Source organism: Xenopus laevis, chromosome 6S (assembly GCF_017654675.1).
Source record: "Xenopus laevis strain J_2021 chromosome 6S, Xenopus_laevis_v10.1, whole genome shotgun sequence".
NCBI lineage: Eukaryota > Metazoa > Chordata > Amphibia > Anura > Pipidae > Xenopus > Xenopus laevis.
This window is the reverse complement of record NC_054382.1, coordinates 74377816-74390330: the sequence shown is the minus strand read 5'-3', so window position 1 is coordinate 74390330 and position 12515 is coordinate 74377816. Positions and strand designations below refer to the sequence as shown.

At 35.9% G+C, this 12515-nt stretch overlaps 1 protein-coding gene across 4 annotated transcripts in view; it reads right to left on the bottom strand.

Annotated features, from left to right (window-relative positions):
- The window catches only part of f13a1.S (coagulation factor XIII, A1 polypeptide S homeolog), a 121106-nt gene that overhangs the window by 96921 nt on the left and 11670 nt on the right, over window positions 1–12515 (bottom strand). The window lies entirely within an intron of this gene.

The window sequence follows — 12515 nt, the reverse complement described above, 5'->3', positions numbered from 1 at the left end:
TGTAATCCAGCCGGTTAACATTTTCTTCTCTTTCTGCATCATTTGAAATCCTGGCAGGGAAGGAGGGACTAAATACTGATGTTACAAATTGTAACAACTTCTCCACAACTTACAGACAGCATGCAGGAACTACACAATGCATTGCACTCTGATGTTCCTATCCTTATTGAAATCACGTGTGCAGGGAATTGTGGGGTTTGGAGGATGCAGGCTGAGGACAGCTGGCTGCTGATACAAAGTAACAGTAGTCAGCCGGCTCAGCAAAGTAGTCAGACAGATCAGCAGGAGAGCAGGAGGCTAGGCTTAGGGAACTGTCAGAAACCATAAAAACCATGAAAAGTCTGCATATTTTTTAATTTATGTATATGGAAAAGTTTGAAATTATGTTTACTTTTAAAAAATCTTAAGTTGTGTTTTTGTGGAGTTCCACTTTAAGCAGGTGGTAAAGACTGCATTTGCCTTCGCTTCCTTATCCTGCTCTGTGCACCTTGCATCAGATTTTTCATTGCAAATATTCACCAAGAACAGACGAATTTCCGTTTTTTAAAATGGAAATTCGGCTCTTCTAGTGCAGTGAGCACAACAGCGCTCATTGCACTAGCGATGCGGCCCCTCCTTGACCCGCTCCGACTCTACAAGTTATAAGCGTGGAGCGGGAGGGGGGGAGAGCAGCAGCCCCTGAAATGCACTTTTTACTTGGAAAATCATGTGACCACAATTAATTTGCACCACATGGCCAGTGCATGTGTAAATGCCAGAGGGTATGAACACCTATTATATCTGAATACTGCATAGCTAGTTAGCAGTTTATTCAGATGCATTCTGCAGGATGCACTGGTTTTTGCACAATTATGCAATATGATTCTAACTATTCAAATCTTAGTCATTCATTATATGTATAACTTATGTCACTGGCTTTAAAAGAATTAAGTTCCAACTCGAAAGAGAAGTATCAACTACACTGAAGACAAAATCATTTAAGAGATTAAATACTCTAGAAACTGTGATAAAACATTAAAAATGTTAGGGTTTTTTATGGTATACATAAAAATAAGGCTGTCCAACGAGAAAAAAGCAATATTGTAATATTGTATTAATAAAGAACACTAATTTTATGCTAAACAAAGACAAAAATAACAATGTAGTAATGTTTTCTTTTCACAAAGTAAAATTTTACTGAGTTTATTAAATCTTTTCTACTACTCTGTGTGATTCAGTTAAGAATCTCATCACAATGCTAATACTGGATGCCTCGAGCATGAAACTTTAAGCAGCCTGGTTCTGTACAGGAATATGGCCCCTTGGGGGGATTAACTTTTGTTAATACATTAATATATAATGTTCTTCAGTCCCTTGTTTTCTCTGGGTGCATATTCTACCATATCTTCTTATTTCCCAATGTGCTCCAACTGATCCAAAAATACAGATTTAATGCTTCCGTTCCAAGCATATAAACAAAAGGTTTCAAGATTTTCATAAATAAGGTGCAAATTGCATTTTCAAAATGTACATTTATGTGAATTCTTGTTTTATACTTTTAATAGAAAAAGAAATAAAGTGCAGTATACAAAATGTATCTTAAGGAATAAAAAGATGGCAGAGAATTTCACAACGGGAATCTGCTGGATATTTACTTTTACTATTTTCTCCTTAGATATAACTATGATTTTGCTTTGAAAATATTCTCAAGACAGTACATACATTTCAAGCTACTACCTTTTTCATCAAAGCCCCTGGGACATATCTTTCTCCACCTGCTTCCTGCCTGTCAGATGGAAAGCACTCTGTACTCATTGCTCAAAATTTGCAAGGAAGACTTTTGCTTTTATAATAAAAAGTGTAAATTGAGAGGATGTAAGAAGAAGTTTTACAAAATAGGTGCCATGTGCATGACTACGGCAGTATGGAATATTTTTGATTATTATGGAACTTGCAGTCTGACAGCAGAATCACATATTAAACTGAAGTTATTGGTAATAAATACATCAGTGCCAAGCATATAACAGATTCAACTTAACATCACTTGACTTTCACGTCCTTTTGGTTGGGTAAAATAACTGATTACATTACAGTTAAGAGTGATTGTTAGAAATTGAAGGAGCAGTGAAAAACGTAAAAGCTTAACAAGCTACTGAAAGGGTACAGTACTGGAACACAAGATAGGAAACTAAAACTAACATCACACAACAGTAGCTGCATCTTATAGTTGGCCAGAAATCAATATTATTTTTACCATGGAGAATATTAGACTACATGCATCAAGGAAAACAATTCCAACTACTTTATATAATTGGCAAATAGCTACATACAGATGGGGAATATACTGTATATAGAGAATATTCTTACTCTATTAGCTGATTCCAGGAAATCACATTTCAAAAGTTTAATGGCAACCCACTCTTGGGCTAAAAGTAAGACTTAATACTTGGAATGAAAGTTGGGTAAAGGCCACTCTTACAGCTCCCCACACAGAAAGGTAGATAGTAAGAGACATATGAGAGCTAGTTCAAGTAGACATATATTGGTTGGTTCTCTAGGACTCAATATGATAGACATTAGTGATTAGTCAGATAGGTCAGAGATCAGGGTTGGCAGCAAGAGCAAGTAGAGGTCAAACCACGAAGGCCGCAGTATCAAGGCAAAGTATCAAAACAAAATCCAGAATCAGTCAGAAAAAAACTTACAGTAAGGTAATCAACCAGAATTCTTTAATAGAGGAAAGCGCCCAAGTGGCAATTCACTTGCAAAATCGGTTTAAATAGTGGTCCGGCATCAGCTGTACACAGTGTCACAATGGGCTTGTGTATCACTTAGTGACATTGGAACATCTGACATTGCCCCTCCTTAGAAGCTTCCCAAGAAAATCCTTCCATTTTATGGGATATTTTATCAGTCCCTTACTATGTGTGAAATCCACAGTTGGAGTAAAAGGCTCACAATCCAAGAACAGGTTGAGAACAAAAGGCTTTGGACATGCAGAATGAACGTACAGGTTTGGAGTCTCTCATCTGGAAACCCAACAAGGGATAGCTCCAAATTTAAGAAAGACCATACAACATAGATTTAATTGGAAGCACATAAATTTAATTGATGAAGGAAAAATTGACTAGCTTTCTTTTGCATACTCGTGATAAATTCTTAAAAGTCTAGAGCCTTCGATGCATTATAAATACCCTGAACCAATTTCTGACTTTTTGCTTTCAGCGTGACTGTACTCACCTGAGATTCCAAAAACTGACCAAAGCCATGTAGCTGATGGGATAACCACCAGCATGTTTACTCTTTTTGTACAGCTACTGATGTCTTGATAAGCCTTTATCAATAGAAAATACTGTGTCTACTGCCAGTTTTATTTTCCCTCATCTCTTAGCTGACCCAAGTTTCCTTTCCTTATGTTCACAATTTTTGATTGCAATCTTACAGTGACCATGCAGCGCATAATGTACGACATACTTTGAACTTGTATAACATATTTAATGAAGGTGATTGTTTTTTTGTTCTCTGTGATAAAAAAACAGTACCAAGCTATCCAAGATATTATTAATCCATACATAAAGTATTAAGTAACTGCAGGTTGCAAGGAACAAAACAGGTTGATGGGAACAAAACATTTCTGTGCCAAGTTTTTAGATTGTTAGCCAAGTTTCAGGTTGGAGTAGAGTAGAAACCGGGTCCCGGTAGCAAATTCTACATCAGGGTTACCTTTTTAGAAAAAAGTTGGATTTAAATTTTCAAAGAGTCTGATAAAAAGTCTCTCTTGAGCAGCAGGCAAAGACAAATTTCTAAAAATTACAGGAATTAGGGTAGGATGATAACCTAAACTGTAATATGAGTTTGTTTGGTAGAAGAATGAATGAAATACATGGAAAATCTGTCATAGACACCTATAAAACCAATCATTTTGGAGAAAACAGGAGACATCTTAAATATTGTTCTAAAATCAGGTATGTTCTTTCACTCTAAGGAAAGCAGAAAAGTTCAGAATGAATTTATGGTTAAAATTGGAGAAACCTGCCCCTTTACAATGGAAGTGTGACTAATCTGGCCAAGTTAGCCACAAATATACAAAAGAGAGGGGATTGATCAATGCACATTCCAATGTCATCTGTTTTACTAACAATTTGGTATATATGCAAGTGCATGCATTTCCAAAAGCAGTTACGATCATGAAATTGACATGCCGCCAAGGTAAACTCCAATATGGTCGTTCCTAACTGTTTTTTACTCTGGTCATTTTTCTTATCAGAGTTGCTCTGCAGCAGCATTATGAGCATAATTTATTGAGACACATAAGGGCAATGTTTAAAGAGAAACTAGCCCAGAGCTGATTAGCATGGGTTAGGACTTGGGAATCACTACTACTACTACGTTTTCTCTCCTGCTGCAGAGCAAAGAGACAAGTTATCCTTAGGGTGCACTGGACAGGTCTTGAGAAGGTGGTCAGCAGAACAGTAGAGGCAAAGGTTAAGATGCCTTCTCATTAAAAGAGAACTAAAACCTCCACCCCCTCCCCATTGCTCACTTCACTGCTCCCCTCCAAGCTCCCTGCCTGCAGTATTTATTATTTTAGATGTTTGTTGACCTGCTCTGCTGAGTTGCACAGAAGGGTTCAAAGGGGTCATCTTCTGTCTGTGTTCTCATCCTCTTCTGCCCGTTGTCAATGCACATAGATTTAACTGTGCATGTTAGCACAGACAGAAGATGGTGCCTTTGAACTCTGCTGCGCAACTCTGCGCATTTATAGCAGGTCAGTAGAAGGGAGACTTTTAAAAAGAATAAATACTTTGGAAAGGGAGGACAATGAAGAGATCTTTTTTTATATATGGGTTTTGTTATTCATTTAGCTAACTGAGCATATTTAGGGTACTTAAGATACTTTATGTTTGGTAATTGTAAGGTACAAAATTAGACTACTAGTAAACAACCCTCCTTTTGTCCCAAAAGGCAAAAAGCAAGGACAAAACATTGAGTAGCTTAAGTTGTTTTATTTAGCTAAAGAAATAGCAAAAAAACAAAAACAAATTCATGATAAAAACAATGGGGTATACTGTCCCTTTAAGTTTTTTTGAGGCACCTCATCCACAGAAATTGTACCTTTATGCTTTTGACCAAGCCTACTGAGATACCATGTTTTGCAAGCAATGATTTCATAGGCTCTTGGATATGTGTACAGAGCTAATAAAATAAAATATTATTATTAGTTTATGCTCTGAGTTGATGACACATAGGAGAGGAGTAGGACAGGTAGGCCACATCACAAGACCATTACTTACTCTTAACCAAATCTTACTAAATAGGATTGTGGGGTCAGTCAGCTCTTAGAAAGAGGATTGTACCACAATCATCACAATTAAATGGAATCGAATATCACAATTTCTTCACATTTCCCCTGTATTTAAAAGAAGCAATATTAGCTACTTCCGTTTCATTTTCATTGCAGAGATTAATCTATTAAAAAAGGAAAGATTCCTTTTCCTGACAGTACATCTTCATTATGAGGAACTGCCATTTGTCTTTTAATTGGCAAATGTCAAATGATCGTGATAAATTAAGGGATGTCTTACAAAATATTACTAACCTGTAGTGAATGGCATAATCTTATTAAATAAGAAATGAGTGAGGACGATATTCAATCAATTATATTACATAGTGGTAGTTGGGTAGTTGGCCTTTGATGGCAATTATTTAGTTTCAAGCTCAATGTGAGGGGGAAAAAATCAATGTTTTCTAACGTGATTTAGAATTGCAACATTAGCACATCTCCTGGCTGTGCTTCTTGTGTGCCATAAATGACATATATGGAAGGTACATACCAGGGAACATTCACATCCTTCCCATGTGCCTGATGTCCTGTTAGGTGCTGCCAGAGCTAAATACTCAAAGAGGCACCAGACTTGGCACAGCAAAAAGGCTGCATCCATAAGCAACACACACAGCTGGGGTTGGCACTGCTTCATAGTTGATTAGGCAGGTTCCTTATTTACCAAAAAAAGCACATAACCTATTTTTGATAACTACTGTTTTTTTCTACCAGAGCTCGTTCCAATTTCAAAACAGAATAAAATCAAGCTATAATTGGCTATAAACTCACCATGGACTGGCTCTATTTATTATTAATTCTCAGTGCCTGGTAGAATTAGCCAAGAATATAAAGCTTGGAGAATAACGCTGAAATGGGTAGTTTTTTTCAACTGCTACCTTTTTAATAAGTTTAGTAATAATTTAACAATGACGGCATCTGACAAAGATGAAAAAACAGAACATAGGTACCTTTTTGTTGATGTTGTTTGCACCAGCATACAGATGTATTCACCCAGTTAAATACACTCATGTTCTCTCACACATTTTAATACTAATACAGTAGCAGTAGACAATTGTTCTCAATATAATATGTAGAACCTGTTTTCTGCACAAAAAAAGATCCGGCTCTAGTCTTTCATTTTTACATAATGTAATTACACTGCATGTTTCATTTTGATATTTGTATTTTAATAAAGGGTTTCAAAAAACTGGCAAATTTGTTGTAAATCTAAGCTAACCCCCAGCCTTTTCTGAAAAGTATACCACAACAATATTTTGGTTTACGTTTGGTTTACTGAGGGCGGCTAAGGAGAAAAGGCTTACTAGTTCTAGACTGACTTATGTTCATTGATTTTTACTTTATACCTTTAAAATAATTATATTAAAATGTAGAAGTTGCCCAGGGATTTACATCTTATAATAAATATTAACAGGAAGATTTATATCAAGTTGTGACAAGTATGAACCAGTCAGTGGCATCAGAGGGTGATTTTGATCTTTTTTTTGTGCTTGAGTAAAGTTAGAATTACTATAAGTAAAACAATTGTATTTTTTTTTTTTTCAACACACAAGTGTTTTGTTTTTTTCTTTACATTTTGTTTTCACCATGTGTGCAAGTCTGTTTGGAAACCTTACTACAGATAGTAGTGTGGATAATTACTCCAGGGCAATCAAGTATATAACAGCTATCAAAAGAACAACACCTAAGCACTGTGTGTGTTGCTTGGTCGAACGTATTTCATTAAATTGTATGTTTTAATTGTCACAGAGCTTGCCCTTTATGTTTCTTGTTGCAGTATGTGTTTTTAATTGGTTCTCAATGCAATGCATATTTAATGGTGTGACAATATGAAATGTAAATTTTGTTCACCAAGGTGAAATAACACTTTAACATCAGATAAGTGGTGCAATTATCATCTTCAAAACTTGGCCAAGCAGCTTTCACTGTTTATACAATGGCTTGGAAAACATTCAAAATGTATAATGAAGTGAAGATGTCCAAAGGATTAGCGTTAAGCCGTTGCCTAGCACATTACAGCCTTTGTCCCATTTTTATTTTGCATCATACAGAATAAAAGGAACGGACAATTAATTATTAAAACTTGAACACTGGATGCCTTTGTAAAAGCTATAAAATGGGTCTTTATAGACTCTACAGAAATTTAATTCATGACTGCTGCAGTATCCTCAGTTTGATAATGAGAACGCATTTTAAAGTAGCGCTTTGAAGCAGGGGATCGAACAAAAAATGCATTTAGAATAATTCAGTGTTAGATTAGGTAAAAAATAATTGCTTAGAAATAAGTTAAGGGTTACAACTGACGCTAATAGTAATATAGAGCTGATTTTTAATTTAATTTTTTTGCACAGAGTTGATGATACTTTGTAAAATACAAATAATTTTCTGAACTAGCATTGTGTGCATTTTAATGCAATGCTCATTTATTTTGGGGTTTAGTAATTTCATGGGTGTTAGAGTTCAGAGCTTCTAAACTTTTTATCCCAACTTAAAACAATAAAACATATTCCTGAGAACAGAGACAGTGAGCAAAACAGAAATGGGGGAATGTAATAAAAGTCGCAAAGAGCAAAATAATTTGCCCAAATAAAAATAATTTCGCAATGTAATATGCTTCCTTAAACTGTTGTTGCATCGCACATTTTCATTGGGCATTACAAATTTTAATGGCACATTGCCCACTTTTAAGAAGTGCTTTAAAGTGTTGTAATCTTTTGGAGCAAACTTTTTCAGTAAGAAGTTTTATTACATTCACTGCACACTGAAGCAAATTATAAAATACGCAAACTATACAATTCAGAAACTTTTTCCCACTGCCGGAAGTGGTTGCTAAGCAGTTTCTGGGTTCACAAAAGCTATATTAAATTAGCACAAAGGAACATTTGTTTGTGCAAAGGCATAACTTTTTGCATTGCAAATATTTTTTCCTTTATCGACTTTTATTACATTCCCCCTTAGTGTTTAACTAATAACATACTAGCTGTTTGCTCTGACCATTGGCCTAAATATCAACTTTGTTACAGTCTGGCCGCCGACACCACAAGATTCCTGGTCCTTCACTAGTTCAGTTAACAATAACTTAAGTTTTACAAATCATTTTCATTTTCAGCAAAGCTCATTTCTTTTGGGGTTTAACAGTTTGATGGGTGTTAGAGCTCAGTGCTTCTAAACACTTTCACCCCACAACATAAAATATACATGTAATTCAACTACTCATAGCAGTTAAACATATACCTGAGAAGTGAGACAGTAACCAAAACAGAAAGTGCTTTATTAAATATGTCAGTTACTTGAAACCAAGAGGACCTGTAACCTGGTCAGCGTGGAACTACTTTTTAAAAATGTTTAGTGGTAAAAATGTCCCAGGTCTTATAAAAAGCAACTCACAAAATAGGCCCATAGCCTGTATAGCCCACAATGAAACTCTGCTTGCATGTGTAATCCCCTGTACAAAGTCAGGGTAAACCAGAATCATTTAGAATATGGCAACACCTTTCAGATCCGTTTTTAATCCTTGTGGTGACAAACTTGAAAAGCTCATTTTGGCCGCACTTAATAAGCTCACTTGAACTTGCTTATTATCAAACATTAAACATAGGTCAAATTTGAATTGCAAATAACAGGCATAGTATGGGTGATAATGAAAATGATAAAACATTACAGGGGAAACGCAATAGAATTTGCAGAGAAAAACTGCACAAATAACAATAAAAATTCAAATTTCACAACAAAATGTTTTTCCTTAGACTGTTATTGCATTGCAAATTTTAATTGGGAATAGTGCACTTTTAAGAAGTACTTGAAGGTGTCTTAGGAGCAGATTCATCAAGGGTCGAGCTGAATTTTCAAATGAAAAAAATCGGAATTTCAAGCTATTTTTGTGTACTTCGACTAGGAAATAGTCCAAATTCAACTGGAATTCGAAAAAAATGCAAAATTTTGAATATAGAAATTTATCATGTATTGTCTCTTTAAAAATTCGACTGACCATTCGCCATCTAAAACCTGCCAAATTGCTGTTTTAGCCTATGGGGGACATCCTATGACCTATTTGGAGTCAATTTATTTGGAGGAAAACTTTGGGGGTTATTTATCAAGGTCTGAACTTATCTCAATATTGCCTGCTACAAACTCTGATCTAAAAAAAATCTCGGATTTTTAACTCTTATTTATTATTACATTTTCCCGAAAATTTGCTTTGTGGTAAAAATTCAGATTTTCACGTTTTTTTCAGAGGTTTCAACCGATTTTCACGATTTTTTTGGAGTTTTCACCCGAAACCTCAGACTTTTGCCCGAAACCTCAGAAAACTTCGGGGTATGGCGCACATCAATGAAATTATTGGGACTTCTCCATTGACTTATATGCAACCTCGACAGGTCTTTTTCTTCCATTTCAGATATGGAGTTTTCCAGCCTCGGGGTTTACTAAATTCCTAAAAAATGTGTGGTTTTTTAAAATCCCGATTTTATTAAAAAAATCATGAATTTTTCGTGATCTTTGCATTCGGGGCTTAGTAAATAACCCCCTTAGAATCAAATTCAATCGAATGCGCTATTCATTCAATTCGTATGATTCAAAAATGAAATCAAAAACTGACCTATTCGACCAAAAAAAAACTTCGGTTGGTCTTTTTGAATTCAAACTTCGAAGTTTTTTCAATTTGAATTCGACCCTTGAATCAGTAAGAAACTTACTGCTTACTGGCGCAAACTATAAAATTCCCAATCATTCCCACTGTCGGAAATGGACGCTAGCAGTTTTCGGGTTCACAAAAGCTATATTAAAATTCACGCAAAGGAAAATGTGTTTGCACAAAGGCATACATCTATGCATTGCGAATAGTTTTACCGTTACCAACTTTTATTACATTCCACCATACATATTTTGAAAATCAATTTCTTAGAAAGTACAAAGGTAAAAAAAAACAACTCATACAACAGCTGAGCATTTATAGCATTAAATCACATTTGTCAGAGTTGAATTAAATGAATTGTTTTCCCAGGTGCTGAATTCTTCATTCTGTTTTCCGTGACATAAGATATCACTATTTTTCTTTCTCTAACCTCATGCTTAGAAAAATAGATTATCTGCCTTTCATTTTGTGTTCATTCTTTAAAACGTATTGTTTTTATCCTGTTTCATCATTCTCTTTCACTGTTCTGATGGCTATATTCTTGCTTTTTCCTGTAGAACTGTGAAAGCTCTTTTGGGCTGATGAATTGTTTTCTTGTGAGTAACAGTAAGGGTAGAATTTACAATATTTTTTGAGACTGGCATGCCACAAAAAAAACCATTGGGCAACCATGTGCAGGGCCGCTCCTGCCATGAGGCAAATTGAGAACCTTGCCTCAGGTGGCAGCGAGTGGGCAGTTACAAGGGGTGGCAAAAAGCCGCCTCTTGTAACTTTAAGAGACGAATTTCCGGGTTTTAACACGGAAATTCGGCTCCTCTAGTGTAGAGAGCGCTATTGCACTCAATGCACTTACAATGCTGACCCCCTTCCCCCTTTGACCTTTGCTGATTTTTAAACACGGAGCAGGAGAGAGGGGGCAGCAGTCCCAAATTCACACCTGGCCATGTGGTTATGTATTAGAAAATGATCAAAAGCCAATTAAAGGGGTGGTTCACCTTCAAATAACTAGTTTTTTTCAGAAAGATCACCAGAAATAACTACTTTTTTCCAATGACTTTCTATTTTCTATATGTGACTGTTTTTCTAATTTTGAAGTATAAAGTGTAATTGTTACCTTTTGAAGCAGCTCTGGGAGGGGGGGGGGGTCGCCGATCCTGTAAACTGTTTTAAATGGAAACATTAAGGGGGTTATTTACTAAATTCCAAATGCAAAAATCACAAAAAAATTGTGATTTTTTTTTTTTTTATAAAATCAGACTTTAAAAAAAAAATTCACGAATTTTTAAGAATTTATTAAACCCTGAGGATGGAAAAGTCAGAATCTGAAAATCCGGTATCTCAGGACTGTCGAGGTTGCATATAAGTCAATGGGGTAAATTTACTTATCTCCGAAAATCCGCCATCACTGGCTTCGCACACATGGCATCACTTCACCAGGCGTAAATTCACCTGGACAACGCTAATTCAAGAAGATGCGAAGTTGCGCACAGGGTACCGAACGATTGCGCTAGCGATTATACGATCAGCAGTTCGAAGTTACGTTAGCGTTGGCTAATTTGCATATGGCGTGCAGTCAAAGTACAATGGACATATATGTTGCAGCGAATACATTAAGCTACACAAGGCCAGGGAACCTTAATAAAATAGAGTTGCTATATTGCCCTATACATGAGCCCAATGTATAGTTTATGTGCCATATGTAAGGAAATGTAGGGGGGAAGCCGGGTACCCTAAAAAAATGTATGCACTTTTGCAGGCTATCACCCTGAAAAACGGAAAAGACGCCAGCATTTTTTGGGACTTAGAAAAATTTTAACAAAATTTCAAGTAAATCCTATCTACTCCATTGCACTTCGCCTGGTCTGAGGTGGCGAAAGCAAGTCTGGGGATAGAGGTAATGGTCTGTAAAATCAAAAACTTAGTGAATTTGCGTAGTAACGCTCTTTCACCAAAGTGAAAATTCGCCTGGTGTTAGAGTACGAAGTTGCGCCAGAGTCTATCTCCGAAATTACGCCAGCGTTTGCCACTTCACCCTTTAGTAAATGTCCCAATGATTTTTTGATGTGCGCTGGGTTTTGTGCAATACTCCGAAGTTTTCTGGTGAAAATCCTAAAAAAATCATGAGAATCGAGAAAATCAGATAAAAAAATTGTGAATTTTTTTCCTGCAAAGCAAATTTTCGAGAAATGTAATAATAAATAAGAGTAAAAAACCAGACAAGATTTGATCGGAGTTTGTAGCAGAAAATATTGGGTTAATTTGGACTGATAAATAACCCCCTAAGTTGTTACTTTTCTTATCTTTGTCCCTGCTGAGCAGAATCTCTGGGTTTCATTACAGACAGCTGCTAGAATTGATACAATAGTTGTTTATACTCCAGAGATGCTGCTGAGCAATGTATCAATTAAATGTTGCAAAATTTTAACAGTTTAGAGTCTGCACCTGAATTACTGAGCTGTTGGACTGAACCAACAGCAACACGAACATTCAAATTTAAACTTAGATTTTGGAAAAACAGTAAAAAATAAAGTCATTGAAACAAATCTTTATTTCAGGAGA